The 19,900-nt window shown below is 52.5% G+C and overlaps 1 pseudogene; it reads right to left on the bottom strand.

The window, feature by feature from the left end:
- The window catches only part of LOC119361328, a 32,813-nt pseudogene extending 14,118 nt beyond the window's left edge, over positions 1-18,695 (bottom strand).
- Positions 18,696-19,900: the final 1,205 nt, after the last annotated feature.

Here is a 19,900-nt window from a genome sequence, read left to right as displayed (position 1 = left end):
CGATGCCCACGCTCTTCCTCAAGAGCATTAGAGAGATCTGATATCTCATCGGCATAGTCACGACTATGACCTTCCATCTTAGAGATGGTTTCTTTGTGAGCCTCGATCATGTCATTGGCTTCACCAAGTTGTTCCAAGAGAGCAACGAAGTGCTTCTTGGATTTGCCCTTGAGCTTACTCATGAAGGACTCACATTCATTTACCTCCTCATTAGACCCCTTACCATCATCAAAGCCAACCGTCAAACAAGGATTAGGAATAATGGTGGTTTTGATGTTGGGGGTTACCTTGTTAGTGGCTTTAGCCATGAGGCACTTGGCGGTGATGTTCTCGTTGGGTGAATCGAAGAGAGACACCCGGGGAGTTGTGGCAATGGCAATGGATGCCATGGCCATTGCTTCACTATCTTCATCATCATCGTCATCCTCACGGTATTCTTCTTGAACCACCAACCCACGAGTAGGAGTCTTCTTGGTGAAGTTGTTCTTGTTGGGGAAGGACTTGGCTTTGTCCTTTCGGATGAACTTGCCACCATTGTCTTCCCGCTTCTCGTAAGGACAATCCGCAATGAAGTGACTCACGTTGCCACAGTTGAAACAAGTTCTAACTCGTTGCTTGCCCTTGAGGCCACTTGAGTTGTTCTTGTTGAAGTTGCGTCTTGTATTCTTCTTGCTCCAAAATTGTCTTGAGGCAAGAGCCATGTGCTCATGATAATCATATTTCGTGTCTTCGGGGTTGCTCTCCTCATCTTCCTCTTCTTCCTCTTCTTCCACACTAACTTTGGCCTTCAAGGCAAGGTTGGGCTTCTTTGCCCTTTGAGAACGGAGCACCGCATTGTCGGCGGTCTTGTCCAAGATGCTCATTGCAACGAACTCATCCAACACTTCACTTGAGGCATGGAGTGGAAGTCCGGTCTTTGACGAATGACGGAGGACATGGCCTTGTTGTAGGGCATCATGGCCTTGAGGAACTTGCGCTTGATCCAATTGTCATCCGTGTCCTTGCTCCCATGATCTCGGAGTGAGACCGCAAGTTTGGTCACTCTTCGAAAGAGCTCACGAGGTTCTTCGTCTTCTTTCATTGCAAACTCATCAGCTTCATCTTGCACCACTTCATAGTTGGAGCGTTGAATGCTAGCACTTCCTCGATAGAGAGACATAACACATTGCCATGCGTCTTTAGCCACGGCATGAGGTCGAAAATGAGGGAGAGCTTTGGGAAGGATTGCATCTTGGATGATGAAGAGAGCACTCTCATTGAATTGATTATCCACGGCTTCTCGAGGGGTGAAGTTGCTTGGGTCGTGTGGATAGAAACCTTCTTCAATGATTCTCCAAAGATTAGTATTCACATGTTTTAAATGACGCTTGAAACGATAAACCCAAGAATCAAAATCCTCATTTTTCACAATCTTAGGAGGAGGACCGGCATGATTGAAATGCGTAGAGGGAATCGGTCCACCATAAGTAGGACGTTCCACATGGGCATAGATGCCGGTGCCATTTCTACCACTAGTAGAAGGACCCTTTTCACTATTAGCTTCCCCCTTGTCGGAGTTAGCATCCGTCACCTTGTTAGTGGGATCACCCACTTTCATAGGCGAGGTGGATAGTTTAAGTCCTTCAAGGAATTTAGTAAACATGCTTTCAACCTCGGTCATCATGGAGGTTTTCAATGTGTCTAAAGCCACATTGAATTCCTCACGGGAGACTGAGGTTCCCCCATAGGCTGTAGACGAGATAGGATTCACACCGGAGTGCTCCTCCGCACCGTCGTTGGTATCAACCATACTCTTCGGACGATAGAGTCCTTAATAAAGAGACGATGCTCTGATACCAATTGAAAGGATCAATATGGTTGACTAGAGGGGGGTGAATAGGCAACTAACAATTTTTAAGATTTTCTTTATCAATTTAAACCTTGCACCAAAATAGGTTATCTAGATATGCAACTATGTGGACAACCTATATGATGCAATGACAACTAGCACACAAGCAAGCAATAGATACAACACAAGTAAACTTGCAAAAGTAAAGGCACGAAATAACCAAGAGTGGAGCCGGTGGAGACGAGGATGTGTTACCGAAGTTCCTTCCTTTTAAAGGGAAGTACATCTCCGTTAGAGCGGTGTGGAGGCACAATGCTCCCCAAGAAGCCACTAGGGCCACCATAATCTCCTCACGCCCTCACACAATGCGAGAGGCTGTGATTCCACTATTGGTGACCTTGAAGGCGGCGACCGAACCTTTACAAACAAGGTTGGGGCAATCTCCACAACAATTGGAGGCTCCCAACAACACCACGAGGCTTCACCACAATGGAGTATGGCTTCGAGGTGACCTCAACCGTCTAGGGTGCTCAAACACCCAAGAGTAACAAGATCCGCTAGGGATAAGTGGGGGGAATCAAATCTCTCTTTGTGGAAGTGTAGATCGAGGCCTTCTCAACTAATCCCGAGCAAATCAACAAGTTTGATTGGCTAGGGAGAGAGATCGGGCGAAAATGGAGCTTGGAGCAACAATGGAGCTTAGAGGTGGATGAGCTGGAAGAGGTAGTCAACTAGAGGTAGGAGACGCCCCTTTTATAGTCATGGAAGAGATCCAACCGTTATCCACATGTTCAGCCTGCGACATGCGGTACTACCGCTCTAGGAGCGTGGTACTACCGCAAGGCCATGCGGTACTACCGTGATGGACCATGGTACTTCCACGGCAGCAGCAGAGGCTGGGACTTGCCTGACTGAGAGCAGTACTTCCACTAGCGCGGTTCTATCGCTCCCCCTTGCGGTACTACCGCAAGGCAGGAAAGTCCAAGCCTACGAAGAGCGCGGATGAATAAAAATATAGCTGTGCCTACTTCCGCTGAAAACGAAACAGTGCAAAAATCCGACGCGGTACTACCGCTAAGACGTAGTACTACCGTCAACTAGCTGAGCCAGGCCGAGCGCGGTACTGCCGTGTGGGCGCGGATGCAAAAAATTACATCCGCCCCTACTACCGTACCGGAGCAGCACTAGGCCCGGGAGCCACGGTACTAAGGCTCCAGAGGAGCGGTACTACCGTGAACCCCAGCGGTACTACCGCAGGTGCTTGCGGTACTACCGCTCCATAGAGCAGTACTACCGCAAGTACATCAGTAGCCGTCAGAGCAAGCACAAAGAGGATAACGGAGAAATGCTCCAAAGTGCAAGGGAAAGGTGGAGGCAAGGAAGGAAACGTGTACGTGATGATTCCACCCGAACCTTTCCGACGCGGACCCCCTCTTAATAGTATGGCTCTCCTACGACTCAAATCAACGAAAGAGAAACGTAGAACAACCCCGTCTTCAATAGTCCTCGAGGGGCACCGAATCGTCTCGTGCCTAGTGATGAAGCGTCTGAGAAACTCAAGGCACACGATTAGTCCACAAAAGCATTGTCATCAATCACCAAAACACCTAAGGGATAAATATGCCCTTACAGACAAGTCTGGGGACCCCCGTTCCTAGAACGCCGACAGTAGCCCCCGGGCCCAAGGCACGCTCGTACTTGGCTTAGCAGAGAAGCGAAGCGACAAGTGCGGAGCGCCGCGGGCCCCAACAAACGCGTGGAGGTTGATTAGACGCGGGCGTCTGCGTTTCCCCACGACGCCTTGGCAACTGCCCGACTTCACAAGTCCCTGCATGCAAAATGAGTCATGATTAACTGCGATCGTGAAGGCCAACGGTTGGCCTCCTTCGGTTATAAGTACGGAACGGTGTGAGCCCTCCCAGCTTATCTCTCCTTTCTCCGCCTCTTCTTCTTCGCTCCTCCTCCACTTTGACACCAAGGGCGCCGATCCGCCGGTTCTCAGCCGAAGAGAAGGGGAAGGCCCCCCGAGAGGGGCCCGTTCCACTCCCACTGAAGAAGCGGCCAGTCCCCTGTCGCCGCGACGAGGGCGCTCGGCAGGAGATATCGAGGCCTTGGTACGAGCGGCCTCCTCTCGGGTTCCCATTGCCTTTGTACGCCCGGGACGAGGGTCCTGGGGAAGAAGATACTGAGCGACGCCGCCCGCGCCGCCGCCGCCGCCAACGGATCACGGCGACACGCGTCGTCGCCCCTGGAGTCCATGCCGCAGAGTCCTCTCGCAAGCTTGTGCTTCATGCCGCCATGCCTCCAAGCTCTTGGATCCGCCTTCCTGCTTCCTTTGCCTTCGAGATGTCACCGAGGGGGCCTCTCGAGCTCTAACTGCAGCACGCTAATTGCAGCACCCCCGCGACCAGAGCGGAGGTCGAGGTTGTCGCTTCGGGCAAGATCTACATGACCCGGGGTTGGGGCGAGATCGCCCGGGTCTGCCGAACGGAGGGCACCCTCGTGATTCATCTCGAATACGATGGCGCCTCCTTTATGTTCTTCAAGGTCTTTGACGCGGAAGGACGCCGACTTGAGTGCTGCCCCCGGGACAGCGGCCGAAACACTGGAGTGGCGAGGGCCAGGCCTGCCACCCGCTTGTCCAGCAGCTCTTTTGGTAGCAGCGGACATGCCGGGGGGTCCAGCGACTCCCCCGAGCTTCGCTTGACTTCGGAGATGAGTGACGACAGCTATGAGCCCCCGAGCTCGCGTCGCGCCCGGAGCAGAGCTGGTACGCCCGACGATCGGCGTGGCTGATCTGGATGGGGTTGGCGCTGGCCTCACGTGGCCCACTGTTGATGATGGCGTCTGTCGCTGAGGCACCTGTAGTTAGGGTTCCTTAGGATTTGCATCTTTTGTTCCCTGCTAGGAATCAAGGAAATACCCCATGGGGGCATGTAAAGCGTCTGTAGTCTCTTTCGTTAATATGATCCTTATTGTGAAGCAGAGCGAGATGCTTGTCTTGTCTCAGCTTGGTTCCTCCTTTCTGACCTCACGAGGGCTTGGTGCTCTGTGCTGACAGGTCCCGGTCCCCAGGCAGGCTTCAACCGTCGCTGGTATGCCAGGTCGCGATGCCGTGGTCAAGGCCAGGAGGTGAGCGGCCCAAGGTCCAGTAAGAGCCCCCGAGGCACGATGCTCAGGAGGTCCCCTTTAGCGTTCAAGCAGCCGTCGCTAGGCGAGAAAGGACGGCAATGTCGCCGTCACAGAACCGCATTAAGTGAAGATCGGGTGTTGCGCTAGCTAGCTGTTCCAGGGAGTGACTAACCTCAGGAGGTTGGAGCCATCACTAGGCGCGGCGCCGGACCCGCACGTCAGCAGCTGGGAAGTTGCCCGATGAGGTCCTCGCGAGCTTCTTCCCTCTCTCCCGCACTCCCCTTCGTGCTTTACATCCTCAGGTCCCGGCCCTCGAGCGAGCTCAGCCGCTGTTGGTATGCCAGGTCGCGATGCCGTGGACAAGGCCAGGTGGTGAGGGCTGGAGAGCCAGTAAGAGCCCATGAGTCGCGATGCTCAGGCGCCCCCCTTTTAATGCGCAAGCGATTCACGCGGGTGAGAGAGAGAGAGAGACAGAGCCCGCGAAGGCCTCGCCCGACACTATTCCTTAGAAAGGCCCTGTAAACCCATCACAAGGAAAACAAGGATTTCCACTACGATTGCCAGTCAACCACTGGTTGCTCCGAGGGGGTGATGAGGGCACTGAGGGCCTGGTGAGGTGGCGCCTTGCGGGGCTGCCGTGGCCAGAGCTCAGCCACTCAGGTTTCTCGATGTTGTAGGGACGGGCCCATGCACAAGCGTCGTGCCAGAGCGAGCAGCTCCAAAGGTTGGTGTCAATCGAGTAGGCGATTATGACGGGCAGGTTGAGCATGAAAGAGCAAATTAATCAATTTAGGATGCAGGAAAGATACATGCCACTGGGCCAGGCCCGAGCGGCTTGGGGATGATGCAGCCCGAGGGGCGCCCCCAGCAAGGTAAACTAAAGACATGAGCAAAAGAGATACATGCCGCAGGGACAGACCCAAGCGACCTGGGAATGATGCAGCCCTGGGGGCGCTCCCAGCTGAAATGGAACTTGAAAGATGTCACCTGATACCATTGCAGACGAAGGGATGTTGGAGTAGCAGACGACGCTTGATGAAGAAGCCACTCCTCACGAGCCCTCGGGGCCCTGAGCCTCGGGAGGCTCCGGGGGTCCAGGCGGCTCCTCGAGGACCATCTCCATCTCCGCCAGGACTGCATAGTGCCTGGCCTCCTGAGGCTCCAGAATGCTTCGCACCAGGCGCTGATGAGCAGCGGCCGCGTTAGGCAGGCCGAGAGGCATGCGAACGTAGCTGTGAGGTGGACCCTCACAATGTCCCACGCGCGAAGGCTAGAGGCGCTCCTAAGACGCGACTCAGTTGAGCCTCGGTACGTCGATGCAGACGCGCAGCCCACCATCCTCGCCTGGATGGGGGGCTACAGCGGGTAGGCGGCGGCTGCCGCGCATGACTCTTGATTCTTGTAGCTCCTGAGTGACTTCAGTGATGAACTCCTAAGGGTTGGGTCCTTCTTGCCTGATGCCTTCCTGCGGGAAGCGTGTCGTGAAGCACGCCTCCAAGTGGTGCCCGAGCACCTCCCTCGTGACCTTGCAAAGTCAGTGGCCCTCCAGGAGAGAGCCCCCGAGCCTTGCTCGAGGAGGGTGTCGGGCGCGCATTCCTATGCGACGGAGGGAGACGCCCCTTGAACGGGCACGGATCCTGGCGCCATGCCATCGGAGATGCTTGCCTCCTGAGGCCTCGGGCTAGGTGATGTCTTCTTCTTCTTGGGAACTGCCCCGAGAAGGCTCCCGCTCTTGCGATCTGGGTCTTCGATTGATGCGGCCTGGAAGGCACGCTCGAGAGAGCACACTGCATCCTTCTCCTCACAGGAGACTATGATGACTCCGCCACTTCCTGGCATCTTGAGGACATTGTAGCCATGGTGAATCACTGCCATGAACTTGGCCAGGGCTGGATACCCGAGGATGGCGTTGTATGGCAAGCGAACATGGGCGACGTCGAAGTTGATGAGCTCAGTACGGTAGTTTTTGCGCTGTCCGAAGGTGACAGGGAGGCGGACCTGCCCTATCGAGGTGGTAGAACCATCAGTGACTCCTGAGAAAGGCTTGGTTGGCTGAAGCTGATCATATGGCACTTGGAGATTGTTGAATGTCTCGACAGACAGAACGTTGAGCCTTGCGCCACCATCGATGAGGGTCCTGGTGACCTGCACATTGCTGATGACTTGGGAACAGAGCATCAGGAGGACCCCAGCTATCGCTGCGCACTTGAGCTGGTCCGCTGAGCTGAACGTGATGGCACACGTGGACCACCTGAGAGGGCGTGAGGCCTCGAGCCTTGGAAGGACTGCATTCACCTCGTGAGCAAACTGCTTGAAGATACGCTGAGAGGTTGGGGCCTGAGCTCCGCCCAAGATGCAAGCGATAGCACGCGGCTCCTGGAAGCCCCCGGCCCCCTCGTCCTGATGCTGGTCTTCATTACTCCTTGGTGGCGGTGGTAGAGGAGGGAGGCTGCATTGCCCTGCGGGCGATCCTCACGAGGTTGATCCCTCCAAGCACTCTCGCGAGGCTGCTCCTGCCAATGGTCCTCGTGAGGCCGGTCTCGCCACCCTTGGCGAGGGCCACGATCTTCCCATCGTCCTCCACCTCTTCCTCGTCCTCGGCCATAGCCCTATCGCTACGCTCGGGGCGTCGGCGGACATGTTCTTCTCGCACGGCCCTGAGCTCTTGGCATTCGTTGGTGTTGTGGGTGTGGAGGTCGTGGTACACACAGTACTGGCTGCCCTTGGACGATTCTGGCTGATCTCTGCCATGCTTGGTGTCTGGCTCTGCTGCGAGCACAGCTGCTCCCTTGCGCTTTACGTCCTTGGCCTTGGCTTTCTTCTCTTCAGGATCAGCGGCTGGGAGCTCGAGGAGGGAGAGGCGTCCCTCCTCAGCTCTTGTGCACTTGGTTGCCAGGTTGAACAGCTCCAAAGATGCGCGTAGATCTTCATGGATCGCCAGTTTCTCCTTCATCTTGACGTCACGGACACCATCAGAGAAGGCTAAAATGATGGCCTCCTCAGTTACCTTGGGAATCTTGAGGTGCACGTTGTTGAAGCGCTGGATGTACTTCGTAGGGTTTCCCCTGGCTGGGGGCCGATCGGGAGTGCCCTGGAAATTGGCGATGAAGCGGGTGCACATCTCCCAAGAGGAGATCATGCTGGGAGGTAGGTTCAGGAGCTAGGTGCGGGCGCCATCCTTGAGCGCCATGGGAAACCAGTTAGCCATGACTTTTTCGTCTCCGTTGTCCGCTTCGATGCCCAGCTCGTAGAGCTGGAGGAACTCCGCGGGGTCAGCGGTACCGTCGTAGCGAGGAGGCAGATCCGGCTTGAACTTGCCCGGCCAGGACACGCTGCGCAGCTCGGCGGTGAAGGCACAGCAGCCTGCAGTAGCCACTATGGGACTTTGCTGGCGCGGGGCTTGATCCTGGGGGTCCCCGCATGCTGCCGCCAGGAGCAGCGCGGGGTCTTGGCACGCTGGAGCAGGAATGCGGTCATGGCGCACCGGTGCAGGGAGCACGCGAGCGCCTTCTTGAGGGCGAGGGACTTCTTGGCAGCTCCTTTCTTGCTGCACGGGCGCCGGACGCGGTGGGTCTCGCCCAGGGGCCACGCGCCGTGGAGCCAGGGCGCCTTCTTGGGGAGGAGGTGGCGGAGGCGCCTCCGGAGCTGCGTTACCCGCGCAGGACGGAGGGCGAGGCAGCGAGAGGGACGGTGCAGGGGAGCCCCCTGCGGCGCTGACGAGGTCGGTGATGCGAGTGAGCCACTCTTAGTAGAGGTCGTCGACGGGACAGTAGTGCAGGAGCTCACGCGCCAGGAGCAACACAGCGTGCGCGTCCGCAGGAGCGCGACGGACGTGCGACGACGAGCCTGCTGGAGTCAGCGACGGGGTGGCGGTGTGTCCTTCCCGCCGCACCAAGGGATGCAGCAACGATGCCTGCTGCTCGTTCCCCGCCGGGCCGGTGGCGGCGTGGGCGGAAGGCGACAGGGAACGACGGGGAGGCCCACCGACAGGAGCCGTCTGGGCGACGTGGGCGGCAAGGGCAGTCCGACACTCGGCACGAGCTCGGCGAGCGTCCGCCATGGACGCGATGAGCGATGGAGCGCGAGACGGCGGAAGAAAAGATTCCGGCGCACCCCTACCTGGCGCGCCAAATGTCGGATGTTGGGTTCCGACAAAACCCTAAAGGTTCAAACTCTGGGGTGCGCGCGAAGATCTTTCCTCTGCCAACCCACGTCCCAACGCCTCGTTGAGAATCTAGACTACTCAATAAACAACACAAAGGACGCAAGGTTTATACTGGTTCAGGCCACCATTGTGGTGTAATACCCTACTCCAGTGTATGGTGTGTGGACTGCCTCGAGGGTTGGTGATGCACAGTACAGAGGTAGAACAGCGTCGCGAGGGGTATTCTTATGGTGGTGTTCTGCTTGGGAAGGATTTGATCCAAGATGCCTGCTCTGGATCAGCCATCCCTCCTACTGTGGTGGCTAGCCCTATATATAGAGGCCCTGGTCCTCTTCCCAAATATTGAGCGGGAAGGGCGCCAACAACGACCATTTTGAAGGGGAACATCTAGTACAACTTATCCTTACTAAAGTTGGTCTTTGACTGCCAAAGGCTCTGACGATGACGCCGTCTTGGGCTCCATGGTGACCTCCATCCTGCCGCTCTACTGGTCTTGATCTCGTTGCACTGAAATGGCAACCTTTACTTGACGCCTCGGTACTCTGCGCCTGCGCTTGCCCCCATTGCACCAAAGAGGAAACAAGGACAGTGGACAGGCCGGCGCCCGCCTGGCGCCCGCCTGGCCTCGATCGTCATGGCTTGCGTCATGAGCACCTTGCGAGGTACCCTTGCCTTGATCTCTCCGCCTCCTCGCGAGCCTGCCTGGCAAGGCCGCTCCTGAGGAAGCTTCCTGTCGTCCGCCCCGCGAGGCTTGGCCCCTCGCGAGGGTCTTGAGCTTGAGTCGATGAAGATGGGCCGCACTGGGCCACCACTCGAGCCACGCCTCAGGCCGCAGGCACGCAAGTCTGGGGACCCCCGTTCCCAAAACGCCAACAGTTACATCAACAGAATGATGCGTGATTTAAATAGGCTCACTTCAGCAACTTTCTTTTTCCCCAACATTGTATTTTCAAGCTTAAGCTGCATCTCTTGAATCTAATCATTTGCACTTTTATCCACAGTGATAGAAATGTGTCGTTCCCTTTCTTTCTTAGCATCTGTCAAACGAGCCTTGCAATAATGTGAATATGAACAAACACATGCATATAAATGCATCATATACACTACCTTAGAACTTTAACAAATTCCTCCAAAAAAACTATAGGAGAAGCTCTAAAACAACACAATGGGAGTAGGACAAAGGAAAGAGGAGACTGCAGCTCTCCCTGAGTTCCAAGTTGTATTCATCCACAATCTGCTAGGGAGAGCAGGGTAAGTGATTTTGAGGCATAGGAATACCAAGAAGGCGTTACAACAAATCAAAAAGGAAATTTTTTAAACATTTACTGTGTCTGCTTTGCTGCTTAAAATAACTCCACCCATATAAACATCACTTTTTGAGTGATTGAGTGGATGGACATAACTGTCACCGACATAATCCCAAACACGCTGAGTTTCCAAATCAAGAGAATTGCAATGTTGAGTGCGTTTCCAGTGCCTGATTGAATGTCCTTCTTTCGCCCGATCACGGTCATTAATGTGATTTTACGGATCCTGGCCAAAGGGTACGCCAATAGGGTGACCCTGCTGGCGGACCATGTGACTCACCCCAACCAGTCGGCCTTCATTAAGGGCCGTTACATCCTGGATGGGGTCCTTGTCCTTCATGAAGTCCTTCATGAGGTTCGCGCCAAACACCTCAAGGCGGTTTTGCTGAAGATTGACTTCCACAAAGCCTACGATACGGTTAGTTGGCCCTTCCTCCGGGAAGTCCTTCTTCGGAAGGGCTTCGACAACCGGTGGATCTCTCGAGTCATGCAAATGGTCTCTTGCGGTCGCATGGCCGTGAACATCAATGGTGAGATTGGCCCTTTCTTCCCCACCCTTTGTGGGGTTCGACAAGGCGACCTCTTCTCCCCGTTCTTGCAATATGGTCGTGGACGCGCTTGCCTCCATTCTGGATAAGGCGAAAGTCGTTGGCCATATTCGTGGGATTACTCCCCACCTTGCCGGTGGCTCCGGGATCTCCATCCTCCAGTATGCTGACGACACAATCATCATGATCGAAGGCTCTGACACGGACATCTCCAACCTAAGTTCCTCCTTCTCTGCTTCCAACAGATGTCGGGCCTCAAGATCAACTTCGACAAGAGCGATGTTATGGTGATGGGGTATTCCCCATCGGAGTCTTTGGCCATCGCCAACAGACTTAATTGCCGCCTGGGATCCTTCCCCACAACCTACCTGGGGACGTCCATTAGTGACTCCTGGCTCACCGTTGCGGACTTGCGCCCCTCCGTGGCCAAGCTCCAAACGTGCGTAAAGCCCTGGCAGGGGAGGTGGTTGTCCAAGGCAGCCCGGACTATTCTCATCAACTCTTCCCTCTCCAGCCTCCTCTTGTTTCTCATGAGCTTCTACAGTCTCCACGAGACCCTTCACCATGAGATCGACAAGGCCCAGTCCTTCTTTTACTGGGAGGGCGACAACGACAAGCAGAAGTATCATATGGTCAGTTGGCCCGACATTTGCAAGCCCAGGGAGCAAGGTGGCCTTGGCATCATGTGCTCTAAACGGATGAATATCGCCCTTCTCTCCCGCTGGCTTTGGCGCATCTCGCAAGGGCACGGTGGCCTTTGGCTTGACATCATCCGGAACAAATACTTGCGCGGACAGCCCCTCGCCTTCTGCCAAAAGTCTGGCGGATCTCAGTTCTGGCAGTCGATTGTCCAGCTTCTTCCGGTCCTCCGTATCGGGACCTCCATCTCGGTGGGCTCCGGAGCATCGACGCTGTTCTGGGTTGATCGCTAGGCCGGGGACACTCCCTTTGCGGCTCGCTTTCCCGGCCTCTTCTCCATCTCCGTCGATCCCGTGATTTCTATTGATATGGCCCTTCTTGACTTAGGGCGCCTTGCTTTCCGACGGCCTTTTGGTCCCTTGGAATCCGCCGCCTGGCGTGAGCTGCTTGACTGTGTTGCTCAACACGCACCGATGGTGGATGGTGGCCATGACCTCGTGCGCTGGCGCCTTGAGCCTTCGGGCCAATTCTCCACCAAGTCGCTATACCTGGCCATCTCTCCTTCTTCCGCCCCCCTCCCCCTATCGATGGTGTGGTCCATCCGTCTGCCCCTGAAGATCCTTATCTTCATGTGGCAATGGATTCGCGGTCGGGTCCCTTCCTGGGTGGAGGTGCGCAAGCGAAATGGCCCGGGTACTGGCATTTTCCCGCTCTGTGGGGTCCCCGAAGACTCGAACCACATTTTCTTCTCTTGCGTGTCCGCTCAGTTCCTCTGGAGCTGCTTTCGCGAAGCGGTCGGTGGAAATTGGTGCCACGCCAACTTCCCTGACTTATTTGCCGAACTCCAGATGTCCCCCGTGACTTCTCGCCACATTAGGTGGCTTGAGATTGGGGTCCTCGCCTGGACCCTCTGGACTGCCCGCAATAAGCTTGTGATCCAGCGCACTCTTCGACGGGCTACTGACGCTCTTTTCAAACTCTCGAGTTTCTTGCAGCTTTGGCGGCCGCTTAGCCGCCCCTTGGACCGCGACGCCATCTCAGCCTTCATCGCCAACCTTCGTTCGATGGCCATCCGTCTGTCGCCGCCGCCCCCGCCGGAACCAGACTAGGCGTTGTCTTCGTCCGGCGTGTTCTGTTTTTTCTTTTCTGGGCTTGTTGAGCTGTGCCCTCAGCAGAACATTTGTACTTTATTGTGAGACCTGGATGTGTGTGTGGACTCGACTCTGTATGTGTGCTCTTTGGCGGTTTGCTTTATAATATTTATAAAGCGGGGCGAAAGCCTTTTTCGGTATACCTATAACAAGCAAATCAACAAAGGGAAGGTTGATTTGGGCATGACAGAAGTAGAACTGATTATATATTCAACCTCCAACGTAGCTTTCCTTTAATTTTAACTTTTGACGAGCATATTAAATAATCATGTTAAATGCATTAAAATAACACATAGCAAATGACTGGGTTCTGATAAAAAAAGGTAAAAGAGAAATAACTGTTGCTACATAAAAGACATGCATCAGGGACTCTGGAAGATACAGAAGTGCTGATATAGTTAAGCTCCAATGCAGGTTTCCTACTTTTACAACATTAAAGCCATGTATCAGGGAGTCTAGGAGAAATAGAGGTGATGGTATAGCTGAGCTCCAATGTACGTTTCTTTTCATCCTAACTTCTAATGAGTGTACCAGCACAGCACATTACGTAAACTTGTGAAATGCAGGTATTAGCATACCTTCCACATCTAACAAAACCACATATCACACAGATCCTTAGGTTTTCAGAGGTCTGACAAACAGAACATGTAGGATTTGTTGGAGCTTCAGACTGCTTCTGACAGAATTGACAGACCTGAAATGGAAACAACTATAAACAAAGGCAAACTACGACAGATCCCAATACATTGGCAATTTAACCCTACACTTACATGTGAATGAATACGTTTGTGTCTAAATAAGCATTTGCTTATTTGTAACTTTATAATCCAGGCAATTAAAACCGAAAATCAATTTGTATCTTAGCCTCTTAGCTAATTAGACTCAAAGAGCTACCATGAACATTGAAGGCTTTGTCTATGCCTGGTAAAAAAAAATCATATGAGCACCAGACACAAAGTTTAATACTCCCTTTGTTCCTAAATATTTACTCCCTCCGTTCGGAATTACTTGTCGTAGAAATGGATGTATCTAGATGTATTTTAGTTCTAGATACATCCATTTTCAAGACAAGTAATTCCGAACGGAGGGAGTATCTTTTTAGAGATTTCAAATGAACTACCACATATGGATGTATATAGACATATTTTAGAGTGTAGATTCACTCATTTTGCTCCGTATGTAGTCACTTGTTAAAATCTCAAGAAAGACAAATGTTTAGGAACGGGGGGAGTCTTTAATACTCTGCAAACAACCCAGAACCTCGGTAGGTTCCGAGTGTTCAAGACTACAAATAAAGCCCAATGTGTGATATCAGTCACTAGATGGCTGCGTATTTGGCATTTCTATGGAATTCTTATTACTTCACTAACCAGTCCTACTTAAGAACAATAAAAGGATTTATACTCCTATAAAACGACTAATGGAAACCCAGAGTGGTTAAAAAACAAAAGAAGAAAGGATGACTTCCATCCAAAACAAAGTGATTCCTCTTTTCCCCATTTGCAATTAAAAAGCAGTGATTAAGAAGATCCTTCCTTACCGGACAAGATGAACTGACCCACATTGAAACGCATGAACACTGGCAAGAATGGTCACAATAAGTTGCCCCAATTCCGCTGATGTCTTGATCCAACCTTTCTGAATCATGCATATAAGATAGTTAAAGAACAGGCTGATCTCCTAATAACTTTCATATAAGATACATAACTAAAGTGACGACCAAAAAAGTTTCAGAATTTAAATGAAACTCATGCATAAACCATTATTTTACTCCATAAACATAGTTCTGCAATTTGATAGAAAATATTCACATGAGAGCAATCCTAGTAGCTTGAAATGTTGCATCCAGAAGCCGTATGTAAGAGAGACAGAATTAGAAATTGATATGCTTAATATTGTGAGGTACCTAGTGCCCTTAAAATAAGGTAATATGAGTTTTGTCAAGTTAAAACTTGGCAGACATAAATTTGATGTGTCCAGATGGTATCTATATGATATTATCATTAAGTGCCTGATATTTTTATTATTTATTACAATCTAAATTTTATCCAGCTATGTGGAGATAACTAAAAGCAAGTCACTTCACACAAAGTTCATATCCGATGTTAACATATTGCTAGCTTGTGTGTATGCCTAAAAGGTGCTGACCTATGCAAACAGGACAAGTTGGAAGCTCGGTAGATCCAGCAGGCGGGATGACAGCAATGTCAGTGGATGATGTGTATTGCACAGAAACTGTAAACAGAACATGGCACACCTCTACCTGCACCATGGAACAGCAACCACATTTCCCAAACTTAGCAGCAGTAATGCACAAGATTAATACTAACCAACCAACACCAAATTGACAATCTTACACACCTCGGTGGACGAGAACCTCCAGCCATTAAGGTCCGGGTAAAATCCGTCTGGCACTCTTCTGATCCTCAAACTCGGCACGCACGCTGTACCGGTCCTCCGCAACATCGTCACTATGATCATGACGGCGCATCCAAAGTGTTGTGTGAATACTCAAATGCAATCATCAAGTCTAAATGCGTCTGGAAATTATTTATTTATTTATTTTCCCCCTAAAAAAAGAGTCTAAATGCGTCTAGAAATTCACCTGATGACACGGATCTCAGAGGCAGTGGCGGATCCAGGATTTCAGACTTGGGTGTTCAAATTATTATTTTTACCCAATGTGATACCAAAAATATTTACAGAGCAAGAACTTTTTTTTCCTATCACAGTGACAATACCACAAATAGCTTAAGGACATAGTTAAAATTGAAGATTATTTACTGTGCAACCCTGCAATTTCCATGGTAATAAACAAGGCATGGCATGTTGCAGAACAAATCTTGCACACAAAATGTAACAAAATCCATTTTTTTAAGTAACAATAGTAACAAGGCGTCTATTTAATAGATGGGATGGTTCAAAAGTACATATGGTAACTGAGAGCTAGCGATGTTGGGCCAGTTCGTGCGCAAGAGTGTCACAAGGAGATGCTCTTGTCACTACTAGGAAAAGGGCTATAGATGGGATGGACACTAATGGCGCACTGTACATGTGGTGCGCCATTACTAAATACTAATGGCGCATCATGTGACCGTGGGATGTGGTGCGCCATTACTAGTTGACATAGTAATGGCGCACCACACCCACCGTGCGCCATTAGTAGTTTTGAAAAAAAAAATTGTTAGTAATGGCGCACCTGTGGACAGTGCGCCATTACTAGTTTTAAACAGTAATGACGCACTGTCCACTGGTGCGGCATTACTAAGTTTTTTCAAAAAAAAATTCAATTTTTTTTTCAAAACTAATAATGGCGCACCGTGGGTGTGGTGCGCCATTACTAGTTTAACTACTAATGGCGCACCACCCCACGGTGCGCCATTAGTAGTTTGCCCAGCTTCCACCGAATGCACCCCCCCGGACCGCCTTTTCAGTTTAAAAAAATAAAAGAAAATGATAAAAATGTCAAAAAATTAAAAGAAAATAAGTTTCCCTTGTGATATGTGGTTTAGTTGTTGAGAAAATTTACAAATATCAATTTCGACTTTATTTGCAAAATCTCTCTGGAAATTTATAAAATGGGCATAACTTTTGTATACGAACTCGGATTAAAAAGTTTTATATATGAAAAATCATCTACTCGAAAAGTTACATCCGAATTTCATCGGGGGGAACCCCGTTAAACATTTTCAAAATCCCCAAAAACCTAACAGAAAAAAAGTTACGGGGCTTTCAAGATCTAGAGGCAAAAAAATTCAAAAAAAATGATTTTGAATTGTTTTTCAAAAAATGATACGTAATATGACCGGGAAGTTTGAAATATTTTTCAAAATTTCATCATATTCATGAACATGAACAAAGTCCTAGACATCAACAAGGGATAATAGGATTGATATGCTACATAGACCTTTCGGGAAGTTTGACCACAGAGTGCGATTTGACCTGAGTTTAAGCATATTGACCCGAGATTAAGACATAGTGACCTGAGATTAAGAAAAAAACGAAAAAAAATAAAAAAAAATGTAAGCAAAAAATTGAAAAAAAAATCTGAATTTTTTTTTGAAAAAAAAGTTACTAATGGCGCACTTCTATGTGGTGCGCCATTAGTATACCAGATGCTAATGGCGCACTGCATGGTGCGCCATTAGTATAGCGCACCAGTAGTGTGTCATTAGTAAAAAATACTAGTGGCGTGATAGTAATGGCGTACCGGTAGTGCGCCATTAGTAGGCAAAACCAGTGCGCCATTAGTAGGCCTTTTCCTAGTAGTGTGTTGGGCGAAGTGCACGAGGCATGTAAATGAACGTGATGCACATTGCTTAAACTACCTCATGGTTAACACACATAACTAATATACACCTTATATAGAGTTTTCTTGCCAAAAAATTTGGGTGTACATCTGTACACCCATGACCTCAGGTGGATCCGCCCCTGCTCAGAGGCGTGCTCGACGTAGAGGCCGCAGAAGCGGACGAAGTCGTCTAGCGTGACACGGGTTGGGCCGGCGAGCACCAGTAGTGCTGGGGCGGCGGGCCCGGAGGAGGAGGAAGAGGGGGTGGCAGTGGCGGCGACGGGAGAGGTGGGGGCGGGGGAGATGGTGGGGTGTGGACGCGGCGAAGGTGACGCCGGGCAGCTCGAGAGGAATTGCGGCGGATGTGGTGGAGGGGAGAGGGCTGCTGGAACGTAGGGAGATGGGATTACCAAAAAAGGCTTTCGCCCCGCTTTATATATAAAGCATCCATTACAACCACACGCCACGCCACCGCAACACACGCACACACCCAAGACATGATACATAGGCACTGAGCGTAGCAACACCACTCCTAGCACTACCGCCTCGAAGAATGAAGCTACATATGACGAACCATGCGCTCCAAGGCGGCGCGTTCAGGAAGGATACGACGCTGGAGCGCCGCCACCGCCCGATCCAAGGATCAGAGTTTCCCCCGGAGCCGCATGACGGGCAATGAAAGCCGCGACGACGCCTTCAAGAAGGGAACGATCTTCGCCGGCGTCGGTCCGTCCGAAGATAGAGCAGGTTTTCACCTCGCCAACAATCACCGCCACCGAACGCCACACCTCGGCAACCACGCCGCCCACACGACCATGGTGACCGGGCAGCACCAAGGCACATGCTTTGTCCAAGAGCACCGCGCAACCACCACCACCAGGGCCGCCGCCCCAGCATCCAAGACCTCGACACCACATCGCCCGTGACCCACCGCATCCCAACGAAAGAGACGAGCGGAAAGGTCCCACCTTTCGCGCCCCTGGGCGACCCCCAGCGTCGAGACCCAATAGGTCGGCCAAAACTGGCATCCACCGACCCATCCTATTGCCCCAAGCGCAAGCTGAGCTCGGTCCTACAGCAACGAGAGGGGGACGAGGTCAGTCATGCTGCATCGTGCGTGAGACAAGCTTGGTCCTGCTGCATCGTGCGCGAGACGAGCTCTGTCCTGCGGCATCGGGCACGAGACAAGCGGTGGACCGCAGGTGGGAGAGGACCAGCCTTTTGATGGGAGTAGCGCCTGGGCGACGAGGAGATGGGGTGAAGGTCGAGACGGCCCGAACGTAGACAAACCGACGCTGGAGAAGCCGGCCGTTGCCGCGGCCAGATCCATCGAGCCACCGTGAAACCGCCACGACACCGATAGGCCACCGAGACCTACCCATGCCGCTGCCCACGGCCGGAGCAACAGCCACGTCGGGCCGCTGCCCATCCGCGTCGCCCGGCGAGCTCCACGCGCCGGAGCCGTCGGGCACGCACCACCGGAGCCACGCGCCTAGCCGCCCCCTCCCGGAGACCATCGCCACCACCACCTGCGTCGACCGCACGGGCGCCACCGCAGCCACCACCAGATCTGCAACCCCACGCCCGAACGGCCACGCCCCGCCACGAGCGCACCAGTCGGCACGCTGCCCCATGCTGGAGGCCGGCCCAGCCTAGCAGGACACCGACCCCAGCCCGCGCCGCCGCGGCCCGCGGCCCTTGCGCCGGGATCTGACGAGGAGGCCCCGAAGAAGCCAGCACCTCGCCCCCCCGACCCCACGCGCAAGCCCACGCCACCAGAACCACGCAGCCGCCGCCACATGGCCGCACCACCGGCGCGCCGCCCGGGTCGCCGCCACGCCGTCCCGCGCGAACGGCGCGCTCCTCTCCGTGGCCCTGCGTCCCGCGCCACCGGAAGCCAAGGAAGAAGGGAAGAAGGCCCCGCCGCCGCCGATGCCAGCCGGGCTTCGCCCGGCGGCGCCCTCGGGCGGCGGCAGGGGGAGGAAAGGGGTGGGGGAGGGCCGCTGGCCGGCGGCGGCTAGGGTTCGCCTTGCCGCCCGCGAGAGCGGCACGGGCGAGTACTTTCAGAGAAGCACAGTCCAGATCATACACCCCTTGCGGATACCTTGACGGAGGGGAAGGTTCGCGAGAGCTAAAGATTGATCGTTGTGTTGCGGCGGAGGATTTTTCTCAATCGGAATCAGCGGGCGAGTGGATTCAGGGGGATGGGATTGGATGCAGTTGTGCCGCAGCCGGCAGAGCTGCGGCGATGGCGAGGGCGTCGGGCAACTTGACATACTAGATTCGAACTTCCAAAGCTGAACAGTGTCGGGCGTGTCAGAAACTCGAGATACTTTCATCTATGAAAATAATCCAATTTGTTTTTTATTAGCTGTGTGAAGAAATGTTACTGAAGAATTTCAAAATTAACCAAGTTGCACGCTATGATACCTAGCCTCAACAACAAAAATTAGGGACTCACAAAAAATATTAGGAAGAGGAATTCCCATGTTAATCAAACACAAGCATTATTTACAAGAAAACATCTTAAAAGATTTAGTCATGAGGGAATCCTTCATCCACCCGCAAAAAAAGGGAATCCTTCATCCACTCAATCCCACACATGCCGATGGCCTGTTGATGTTGGTGTCATAAGCAGCACTAACACGATAATGACACAACCCCTCCCCCCAAGTTTCGACTGAGAGGAAGGCAAACATGAACACTTGATCTCATTGTTAAATCCGATGAAAAATTGTCCACAAGATCTCATCGCTAGATCCGACGGCGCACGCATCATCGGGGTTGGAGAAGAAGTCTGAGAAACCGTAAACACCGCGGTCACCATCATCTAAAGAGA

The sequence above is a fragment of the Triticum dicoccoides genome, chromosome 2B, assembly GCF_002162155.2.
Source record: "Triticum dicoccoides isolate Atlit2015 ecotype Zavitan chromosome 2B, WEW_v2.0, whole genome shotgun sequence".
Classification (NCBI taxonomy): domain Eukaryota; kingdom Viridiplantae; phylum Streptophyta; class Magnoliopsida; order Poales; family Poaceae; genus Triticum; species Triticum dicoccoides.
The sequence above is the reverse complement of the archived record's forward strand: the minus strand, read 5'-3'. Positions and strand labels throughout refer to the sequence as shown.